The following is a 9711-nucleotide window of genomic DNA, read 5'->3' on the forward strand; positions in this document are numbered from 1 at the left end:
CGTTTCGTGCCCTGCAGACCCAATGCCATCGCTAGGCACGCAATTGCAGCTCTGCACTCGTCTCCACTGTATTGGCTGCTGCCGATCTTGTTTTTGTTGGGTTCTGGTGCACTTTTGCTCGCTCTCCACGCTGCAAATTGCCCATAAAGTATGCCCACAAAAATGTATGTGAATGGACTTTGGCAACAGCAGCAAGAACAATCGAGGCAAGTTCATGAAGAGCAGAGCAGCACGCAGCACACTTTTGTTGCTATTATGGTTGCTGCCTCACGCAATTCGGAATTTATTTACACAATAATTGGCAAGCCGAATCAATATGAAACGCTCACGGCTGCCCACAAACAATAAATTAACAATTGCCACTTGAGCGGCAACGCAGATGATGATTGCCATTGGTGGGGCATGGAGCTGCAGCACGGGGCAGGGCAGCTCGGACCATTACCAGGAGTGCTGGCAATCGATAAGTGTAATTGAAAACCATAAGAGAAAATGTGACCATTCCAGGTGCAACTGAGCCAACGAAACGATCGTCAAATGAAACGAAAGACAACTAAAAATAATTATTGTGAGTAAGTCGGATGGAGGTGCAGAGTTAAGGGATTTTACAGTCGTTTCGTGCTTATGAATGCCATGAACTATGCTTTGATTAGATACAACTAGATACAAACAAAAGCCACGCTTTAGGCTTTAGGGTTCTAGTCAACAGAAAGGGACAGACACAGCGACAGAGAGACACACACGAAGAGAGAGAGAGAGAGAGAGAGAGAGAAAAAAACGCAGCCCAAAACTCAGATGGCTGTTTCCTGATAAGCTTTTGCTCTGTAACTTGTGCCCCAGGTCCAGTGCCAGCCATTCTAGATACAAGCGTTAGATAATGCATACAATATGTGTGCCCCGGCAGCAGCAAAAAGACTTAGAAATAGCAGCCAGCAGCAGTCACTTCCTCATACCGAACGCAATTGCATAACTTAATTATTGCAAGGGACAACACAGAGCGCGAAACTAGCGACCGAAGCTGAAAATTGCCATCGCTAGTAGGCAAGGCAAGTATTTATGCTTTAAGATAAAGCATATAAATACGAGTCACATTTTGCTCCAAATCAAAGTACCCCTTTGGGGCGCAAGAGTATCAAATCAAAAGGCAAAGTCTGTGGCAGAGGCAAAAGCTAAAATTAATTGCCATGACAGCGCCGCTGACTGCACTGTCAGAGAGGTGCGGCCGCGCAGCTGGAACGCATTTGTGAATCTGTTGGCATCCACAGCCAGATCCACATCAGCATCCACGGCAACAGCATCCGATAATAAATTAGAAGCTGGACCGGACCAGCTGGAGCCACGGGCAGAGGGCAGTTCGTGCAACTCTTCGGATGTCTTTTTGCTGGTCTCTGAAAACAGCAATTCATTTTCGTTTTGTCAGCAATAAGCACAGCAGAAAACGATGGCAATAAGCCACTGGCCAACTTAATTGTCGAAGAGTCGTCAAAGCACACGAGGCGGCTCAAACAAACCAAAACCGAAACCCCTCCAAATGGGTTGCGCCCAAGGACCTCCCCAGCCCATCCGCTGGCATTACTCAATGTCACCAAGAGGGTGGCGGGCGGGCGGACGGTCTCACAGATGCCGCCAAAGCGTTTTGCGTTGATCGTCAATTAGTTACACTAAGCCGCCACTGGACAATTTATGGGGACTAGAGATGGGAGCAGGGATCCCAGGCAGTCCCATCTCAATTAGAGATGGGGGCGAGCAGGAGGATGGAAGAGAGAGATGCCAAAGTGGGAGATAGGTAGAGACAAGACCCAAAATGTTGCTAGAGATGGATGTTGCGAAAGAGGGCTCGTGTCACGCGCCCATCGCTCATTAGTGCAGTATGAAACTGAGGGCGAACAAGTCGCCAGAGCACAGATAAAGAGATGGATAGATGGATGGCACTGGATGGGTTGGGCAGATGGGCGACAGATGGACAGTTGGACAGTTGCACAGATGGATGGATGCAGCCTCTGGATGGTTGCCAGTTTGAGGTTCGTTGTAGTGACTAATTGCCAGGCGATTGCCTGCACTTTTGACTATAAATAGACAGAGACGAACACAGGGCCGTAAACAGTCAAAGGCACTTGGAGAGCCACAATAGTGATTAGACTTAGATTCTGCCGCGACTGCTCCAGCTCCACCTTCGAGTGCCGCAGCTCCAGTCGCCTTCAATCTGAGAATGCTACAATCCAGCAATCCACTCAACACCTGCCTTGATTTGTGATCGCAATTTAGCGGAAGACATAAAAAACGCAACTCCGACTGAACCAGAGCCAGCTGAGAACAAAGTCGAGTCGAGTCGAGTGAAGTGAAGATCACGTCAGTCGGTTGGTGATCTCCCACCCAAAACAAGACCATTCCTCGGGTGTAGATGTAGAGAAAGGGGGAATGGGCTTTCAGTTTGTTTGCTTACCTTCGACTTGGTCTTCCTCAGCGATTGCTTGGCGTTGCAACTGCAAAACATAAGAAGAGAGCGGGAAAATTGTTAGTGTTGATCAGCAATGATGTGCGAAATGAAAGCAAAGTGATCAAAGCGAAACTTCTACCGATAAGATAAGTTTCCCATGAACTTCCACTTCAACATTTCAATGCCAAAGAATCGAACTTCTTCTTCGAAACTTCCTCAAGAGATTGCACTGCCAAAAGCACTGCAGGAAATCATTTCTAAAAGAGATCTTCCATGATCTTTTCCAATACCGCTTTGAAAACTCTCTCTCTAAGATTCAACATAATTGAAGAAATCTTTTCGAAGCACATTCCTCCACATGTTCCATTGATCCAAAGTTTATTAAGAAGATCCAATTGCAATCATTCTTTTTCCCCCAGAGTGAAGAGGCCAACGCTTCACAGAAGAGCCTCCAGATGATCCCAATTTCAGCGTTATTTGTCGGTGGGGGGAAATCCTCTTCAGATCAGAGATCTTTTTTTTCTCTCTATGCTTCTCTTTCCCAACGCTGTAGCTGTCTGTATCTGTATCTGTATCTGTATCTGTATCTGTATCTGTGGCTGGGGTAAAGTGTTTTCTCTAACGGATCTCTCAACGGATTGCACTCCAGCTGAAGCTGAAGCTGAAGCTGTTGCCGCGGCTGAAAACAATGCCACTTAATTATAACATATCTAAGACTCTCCATCACTTGTGGCCATCTCTTTCTGTATATTAATAACACAAAATGCACTTTCCAGTCAAATGAACCTGAAAACGAGTTTCCAATCGATTAATGCCGATGCCACTGATGCTGTTGCTGCTGCCCCTGATGCTACTTCTTGTTGCTGCCTGCCTGCCTGCCTGCCTGCCGCATCTTCTTTTTCTTTTCTTGCTTTTATCGCCATTGTATAAGTATTTTCTCCTCGCATTTCGTTTCGTTTAACTTCAGCCACTTCGGCATAGGCGGAGAATTGCCTTGGATTTGGATGTTTTCTTTTATGATGGCAAAAGTTCATAAATGAAAATTCCACTTGATGAGCAGAGCAGGAGCCAAGAGTCAGCCCAGCCAGCCAGTTTTTAGTTTTCCATTTGAATTTTCAGCTTTGGCTCTCGTTTGGATTCCGATTCTTCGGCTTCGACTTCGATTCTGGTTCTGTGCTGAACGCCCCAAACATGTTTTTTGTAGTTGCTGCGTAACGGTAACTACTAGTAGGTAGATGTGTGGCAAGATGGTTGGATGGTGCCTTTGGGGGAGGGGCAGCTACAGCTCCCTCCCGCTGCTGCTGCGGTGGCCAGTTAATGGGATATTGATAGACAAGTATGACTACCCCCACCAGCTGCCACCTGCCACTGCCACTGCCACCTGCCACTCCCATTCATCAGCGGGAAGCTTGTGGAAAGTGCAAAAGCAAGAAAATACAAATATTCTTTGTTCATTGTTCGGTCGAGAGTCGAGAGTTTTCCAGATTTGCATGCAACATGCCGAGTAATTAAAACAACAACAGGAGCGGCGGGGCGTTGTATGTGTATGCAACATGGCAGCAATTAAAGTCGAGTGGCGGAGTGAATGAATAAATGATTGCTTGACCGAATTGCAAACGGCCCCAAAGCAAGCCACAAACAAGACAAAAGACTCGAGACACAAACGCGGCCATAAAAATAATGCCAGCTGTGGCGCAGGCATTTATGCTTCACGCGGTGGGAAAGAAAATAATTAAACAAAAACCCAAACCCCAAACCCCAAACCCCAAAGTGGAAATGCAAATGCAAATGAATGAATGAATTGAACGAGAATGCAACGCCTCGGTGCTCGGATCGCTGCTCTGATTACTGGGGGGGGAAAACAAAAAGAATTCTACAATGACAGCGACAGAGAGAAAGAATATTTCGCACACTCCCAAAACACACTTTCCACCTGCCACCATGCCTTTGCTGGCCCTTCCTCCAGCCCTTGCCAGCCCACTCTTGGACTTTGCTTTTTCCATTCTTCGCTCTGCTCTGCTCTGCTCTGCTCTGCTCTGCTCTTCCATTTGCATACGCATGACGCTCGTAATTAGCCTTTCTGTCTCATTAAAAAAGAAAACCTCAGCTGAAGAACCGTACTCCAAGTCCAACTGAAATGAACTCCACTCAACTCAACTCATGGCAAGAGCACTGGTAGGGAGCCCTGGAAGTTTGAAGTGAATGGGAAGTGAATAGAAGTGAATTGAGGTGTATGAACCTAATGGGCGGCACACACGCACCAAATGAAAAGTTCTCTCTCTCTCTCTCTCTCTCTCTCTCTCTCTCTGTTGGCCATCAAGTTGTGGCCTTCCCCCAGCCACAGTCAAGTGCAATTCGAAGTGGGCTGCTCCAGAGAGATAGAGAGAATCATCATCATCATCATCATCATCATCATGTGAAACATTGCCGGTCAAAGTCGTGTCCAAATTGGGAATGTGTCGAAACGAGACACTGGGGGGGGGGGGGTTTGTTTTGGGAATCTTCAAGAAGAAGTCGAAATGGGAACACTTTCACACACAGAATTTGACTCGAAGACGAAGCGAAACGCCTATTTGTGGTACTCCCGTCAGCGGTTCATTAATCATAAATAGAATTTGGAATTTGTAATCGATACGAAATGAATGCGCCCACAACATCGATGACAGTGAATGAGTGTGGGGAGGGGAGTGTGGAGTGGAGTGGACTGGAGTGGGTGGAGATAAAAGCGAAGGGTTTCTGGTTAATGGTTCATGGAAGGAAAGTATAACCAGAGGCCTTGCTTGAGGTCAATGAAGCTGCACCTCTGTACTCGCCTGTTGCATGCACCTTGATTCGCTGTGGAAATTTCCCATAAGTAAACGGATACTTGTGGGAATCGAATGGAATCTCTCAACAAATCATCCTAGAAACCCAACCGCTGCGTGTTCTAGCACAAAATCAGATTTATGTTTTTCCTTAGCAGAGTTTTTCTCTCTAGAAAAATGCAAATTAGTTGCCACTCTTTGGTCCTCCCCCCTTCTTGTGCTCCACTTGAGGCTGTGGCAGCAATTTGCATTTACTTGGCGTCTTTTCAGACTCACATTGGGGCCACTCATTCATGGATTTGCTCATTCATTCATTCATTCAAACGTTCTTTGACCATTCAAGTATCTATCTATACTTTTACTGCTATTCCCGCTTCTCGAACGAATCGAATTATATTTTGAATAATTTTATAGCCTAATTGGGACTGAAAGTTAACGTTAGCGAGGTTAGGGTACGAGCTTCCACAGCTCTGGGCTACGTCATTTTGGTATGACAAAGCCAAAGCCAAAACCCAAGCTAAATAAAGATGAAATACAGAATTTGGCCCACATTTTCCCTGCTCTCTCTCTCCCTCTCCCTCTCTCTCCCTCTCGGTGTGCCCAAAAAGAGAACAAGAAGAAATCATAACTAAGAAGCGTTTCTTTTTAATATGGCTTATAATACCAAATGCGGCAGAAGAGAGAACAGAGAGGGAGAGGAGAGGAGCTTGGTGGGCTATAAGCAAAACAACCGTTCGAATAGCACAGATTCCACAGGCCAGGGCCCCAAAAGCAAACCAAACCAAACCAAATGAAAAGAAAACGAAAAGATTTCAGCTGGAACGAGACGACCCAAGTGCCAGCTCATCGTCATCGTCATCATGGTACCCAAGCACAAACAAAATAGTTTCCGAAACCGAAGAAGATTCACCCTCTCCATCCAAAATGACGATGACAATGGAAAGATGGGAAAACATCTGAGATGCTGCTGCTGCTAATGATGATGATGATGATGATGAGCTGGCTTATTTTTGGTACACATAATTACCATGGCCAAAAGCCGTACCAGATTCTATGTGGAACAGTTTACGTTTAATGTATTGCCAAAAAGAAAAGCCAAAGAAAGAAACTTTCCTTCCGCTCTGCCCCAAGGCCAGTGTCTGAGCGCGTCTCGAGTATCCATGAGCCTCCACTCCAGATACACCTCCAATCCACTCATCACTCGTCGCCCATCACTCGTCACTCGGTCTTGCGCCGTCGAGTAGATGTATCGTGTGCGAGTATCGCTTAACCATTCAACAGGCACTCAAAGCGGTCGAGTGCTTGTATCGCTACAGGCATCAGGCATCAGGCAGGTGCGGGACGGGGAGCTATTTACCTGGCGAATCTTTACTTGTACTTTGGTGTTATCATGCGTCTTCTCCCAACAGGTGCACATCAATTGAATCCACATTTGACCCACATACTCAGCCCCCAAACATTAGGAGAAGAGAGAACAGAATCTATGCCAAGCGAAGCGGCAAAAGCAAAACCAGACGCAAGACGGGAAGGGTGATGATGAAATCCGAGATGCTAATAAGGGGAGGCTGCGGCAGAAGTAGCTCCACCCGTCGTGACGAAGCGAAATGGTAAGAGTGTTCCATTATGGACAGATGGAGCTACAACTAAACCAGAAGATATTTTTGAGGAGACATTTTTTGAGAGCTTACATGAGCTTTACGGCCGTACAGGAAATGGTTTCGATGCGAAAATTTACAAGAACTTCTACGAGGGAGCGGGCCCAGCACATCTCATGGCAACTCAATCGAACGCAACCCATTAGTTTCATCGGGAATGAGATATAAGTCTAGTCTTTTCTCTCTCTCTCTCTCTCTTTTCTTCTGCCTCCGCTCTCCCGCTGCAATCAACTTCCAACCAATTTCCGCTTTTGGTCAGCATACAATCTAAACTGGGCCAAAATGTACCGATTTCTTGGCTGGTTGAGCGTTTAGCGTTAAATCTTTTTGGTTCTTTTCTTTTCTTTTGGCTTGGCTTTCCTCTTTTTGGGTCAACTTTGAACACGCATTGAAAAGAGAAATGTGCAACGGAGGGGATAGAGACAGAGAGAGAGAGAGAGAGAGAGAGCGAGAGAGCGAGAGAGCGAGAGAGTAAGTTGAGAGTTTAAAGTGGAAATCCGTCTTTAATGAGGAGAAAATGGTTTTGTGGTGTTTTGCCTCTTTTTTTCTGCCTCGATTGATGGATTGCGAGGCTGGCTTGGGCTTGTTTAATGATTGCTGAAGTCGTTGCTGGAGTCGATGTGAGTGTGGTGGACGTTGCATCAAGGTTGGACTGACTGACGGCTGTGGACTGACTGTGTGTAACATTAATTAATGTTCGATGCTAATGCCTGCCCCCTTTGGGGTCGGCATTAGTTCTTTGTCCGCCGCTTTTCCCCGCCCCAATCTCAAACTCGCCAATGTACGGGTAGTTGGCGGCCTTCTGACTTCTGACTGCTACCCGCCGCCTGCAGGTTTTCATATGTTCCAGGTTCCATTTCCTACAGCATTTCCACCAAATCATTTTAATGGGCCCCCTGCCTGTGGCTCTCCCGCTTCTTTTTCCCAACTATTTTACCCTTAGCCTTAGCCTTTTCTTTCGTCATTTTTTTTTACGATTCGATTATAAAAGAATAACAAGTAGAAGCAGCAGCAGCAGCAGCAGCAGCTGAGCTCGTTTTATGCAAGATTATTACATTATTTCCGGGGCGCTGAAAAACAATAAAGTTCTCATTCGAGACGACTCCGCCTGTGCTACTGGGAACACATTAAACCAGACGCCGGCTACAATTGCTGTTGCTGTTGCTGTTGGTTTTGCTGTTGGTTTTGATTTTGCTTGAATGGAATGAAGTGCACAGTGGCTCTAGATGGGCTGTACTCTGGGTTGGCTTTGGAGAAGGAGACAGGTTGTCCCCAGTTCCTCAGTCTCTGTTACTTCACATTTTTCGTTAACTTTTCTTGTGGCCTTTTATTTTAATGCGTTTCTCATGCTCTTGCTTGGACCGTTGCTTTTGCTTTTCCCGTACTGTCCCCGTACCAGTCTCTGTCTCTTTGTTCGCCTCACTCTGCCACTAAATACTTTCCTAATGAATTGGGTGACCATACCCATACCCCCGACCAACGGTGGGTAATAACGGTTAACTGCGTTAATGACTTTAACACAAACTACCAAGAGAGCAGAGCAACAGCAAAAGCAAAAGCAAAAGATGGAAGTGCGGACCGGGCCAGAGACCACCCCAGTTCTTGACTCTCTCTCTGTCGGATCCGGCTTCCTTGCATTTTCGAATGAAATGGAAAATGTTGCGGCCACGAATCTCCTTGGATCGTTCCCTAATGCTCACGGATTTTCAATGGAACTTGCGGCTCAAGTTCGTTGCCTGAGTCTTTCCCTTTAAGGTGCCGCAATAAAAAGAGGGAAAAAGAGGTGACAATTGGCGAAGCAAACAGACACCAGGCTCAAACATGGAGACATGAAGACCTCCTGCTGCTGATGGGCACCTTTGAATTTGAAGGTGTTAGATTTGGGTAGGGTAAGGGTTATGTGTGGGTAATACTTCCACGCAGGATCATTAGAATTTCAATTTATTTTCAGACCATTTTCACTCCATTACTCTCCACATTGGTTGTAATCTTGCACTTAAAAAAATTATCGAGTATCCCAGAAAAAAATGTATAAAAAAATGTTCGAGTTGCACTTTTAGTTGTTTAGTTTTGGTTTTTGTTTTTCTGTTTTCCGCGTCTTACCTTTTGTGGGTGTCTTTTTTCGAAAATATTTCACAATTTTCTAAACTTTTGCTTTAATCCTTTTGCAAGTGTTTATTTCTTTAGGTGTGTGTGCGTGTGTTTGTGTGTGTGTGTGTGTGTGTGTGTGTCTGCTTTAGGGACACTTTCACAGTTTGGATTAAGGTTATTGGGTGTTTCTTTTTGTCACACTGGTAGCTTTTCTTTTTGTTGTCACTCGGCCGATCCGCGCTCGGTCCGCATCCGCAAGGAGTGGATTTTTGTTGTTACACACACACTGCCAGTTCACAGAGACACACACTTGGATAGAGGGGGAGTAGTGAGCGGGCGGATGAACCAAAAAAAAAAAAGAAATATTTGTTCACGGTGCTGCTGATTCCGTCTGCTACTGCTACTGCTGCTGGTACTGCTGCTTGCTGCTTGCTGCTGGTGATGGCTGACTCGACGACGAGATGTTAGCTGTTAGCACTTGAATTGCATCACGCGCAATGGCTGATGTCCCTGGTCGTGCGCCACTTTTATGCCTTTCCCAGAGGTCTCCACAAAGCGGCTGTGGCAGCAGCGAAAGAAGAGGAATGGTATCCAAGAGAGCCAGCAAGAACAGCCGCAGAAGCAGAAGCAACAGCAACAGCAGCAGCAGAAGCAGAAGCAGAGAAAGCGACCATGGCCGTGGCCCAGGCCTGCTGCAGAAGGCAGGCAGAGCCGTCAGCAGAGGCAA

The 9711-nt window shown here is 46.2% G+C and overlaps 1 protein-coding gene across 1 annotated transcript in view; it reads right to left on the reverse strand.

The window, feature by feature from the left end:
- Window positions 1–9467, reverse strand: part of LOC117588546 — a 33916-nt gene extending 24449 nt beyond the window's left edge. The window contains exons 1-2 of the mRNA XM_034279925.1: window positions 8997–9467; window positions 2441–2480 (exon numbers count right to left, since the gene is read on the reverse strand). The gene's annotated coding sequence lies outside the window, so the exon portion shown is untranslated. The remainder of the gene's footprint in view (window positions 1–2440; window positions 2481–8996) is intronic.
- Between the last annotated feature and the right edge of the window lie 244 nt (window positions 9468–9711).

The sequence above is a fragment of the Drosophila guanche genome, unplaced genomic scaffold (assembly GCF_900245975.1).
Source record: "Drosophila guanche unplaced genomic scaffold, DGUA_6, whole genome shotgun sequence".
Taxonomy (NCBI): Eukaryota; Metazoa; Arthropoda; class Insecta; order Diptera; family Drosophilidae; genus Drosophila; species Drosophila guanche.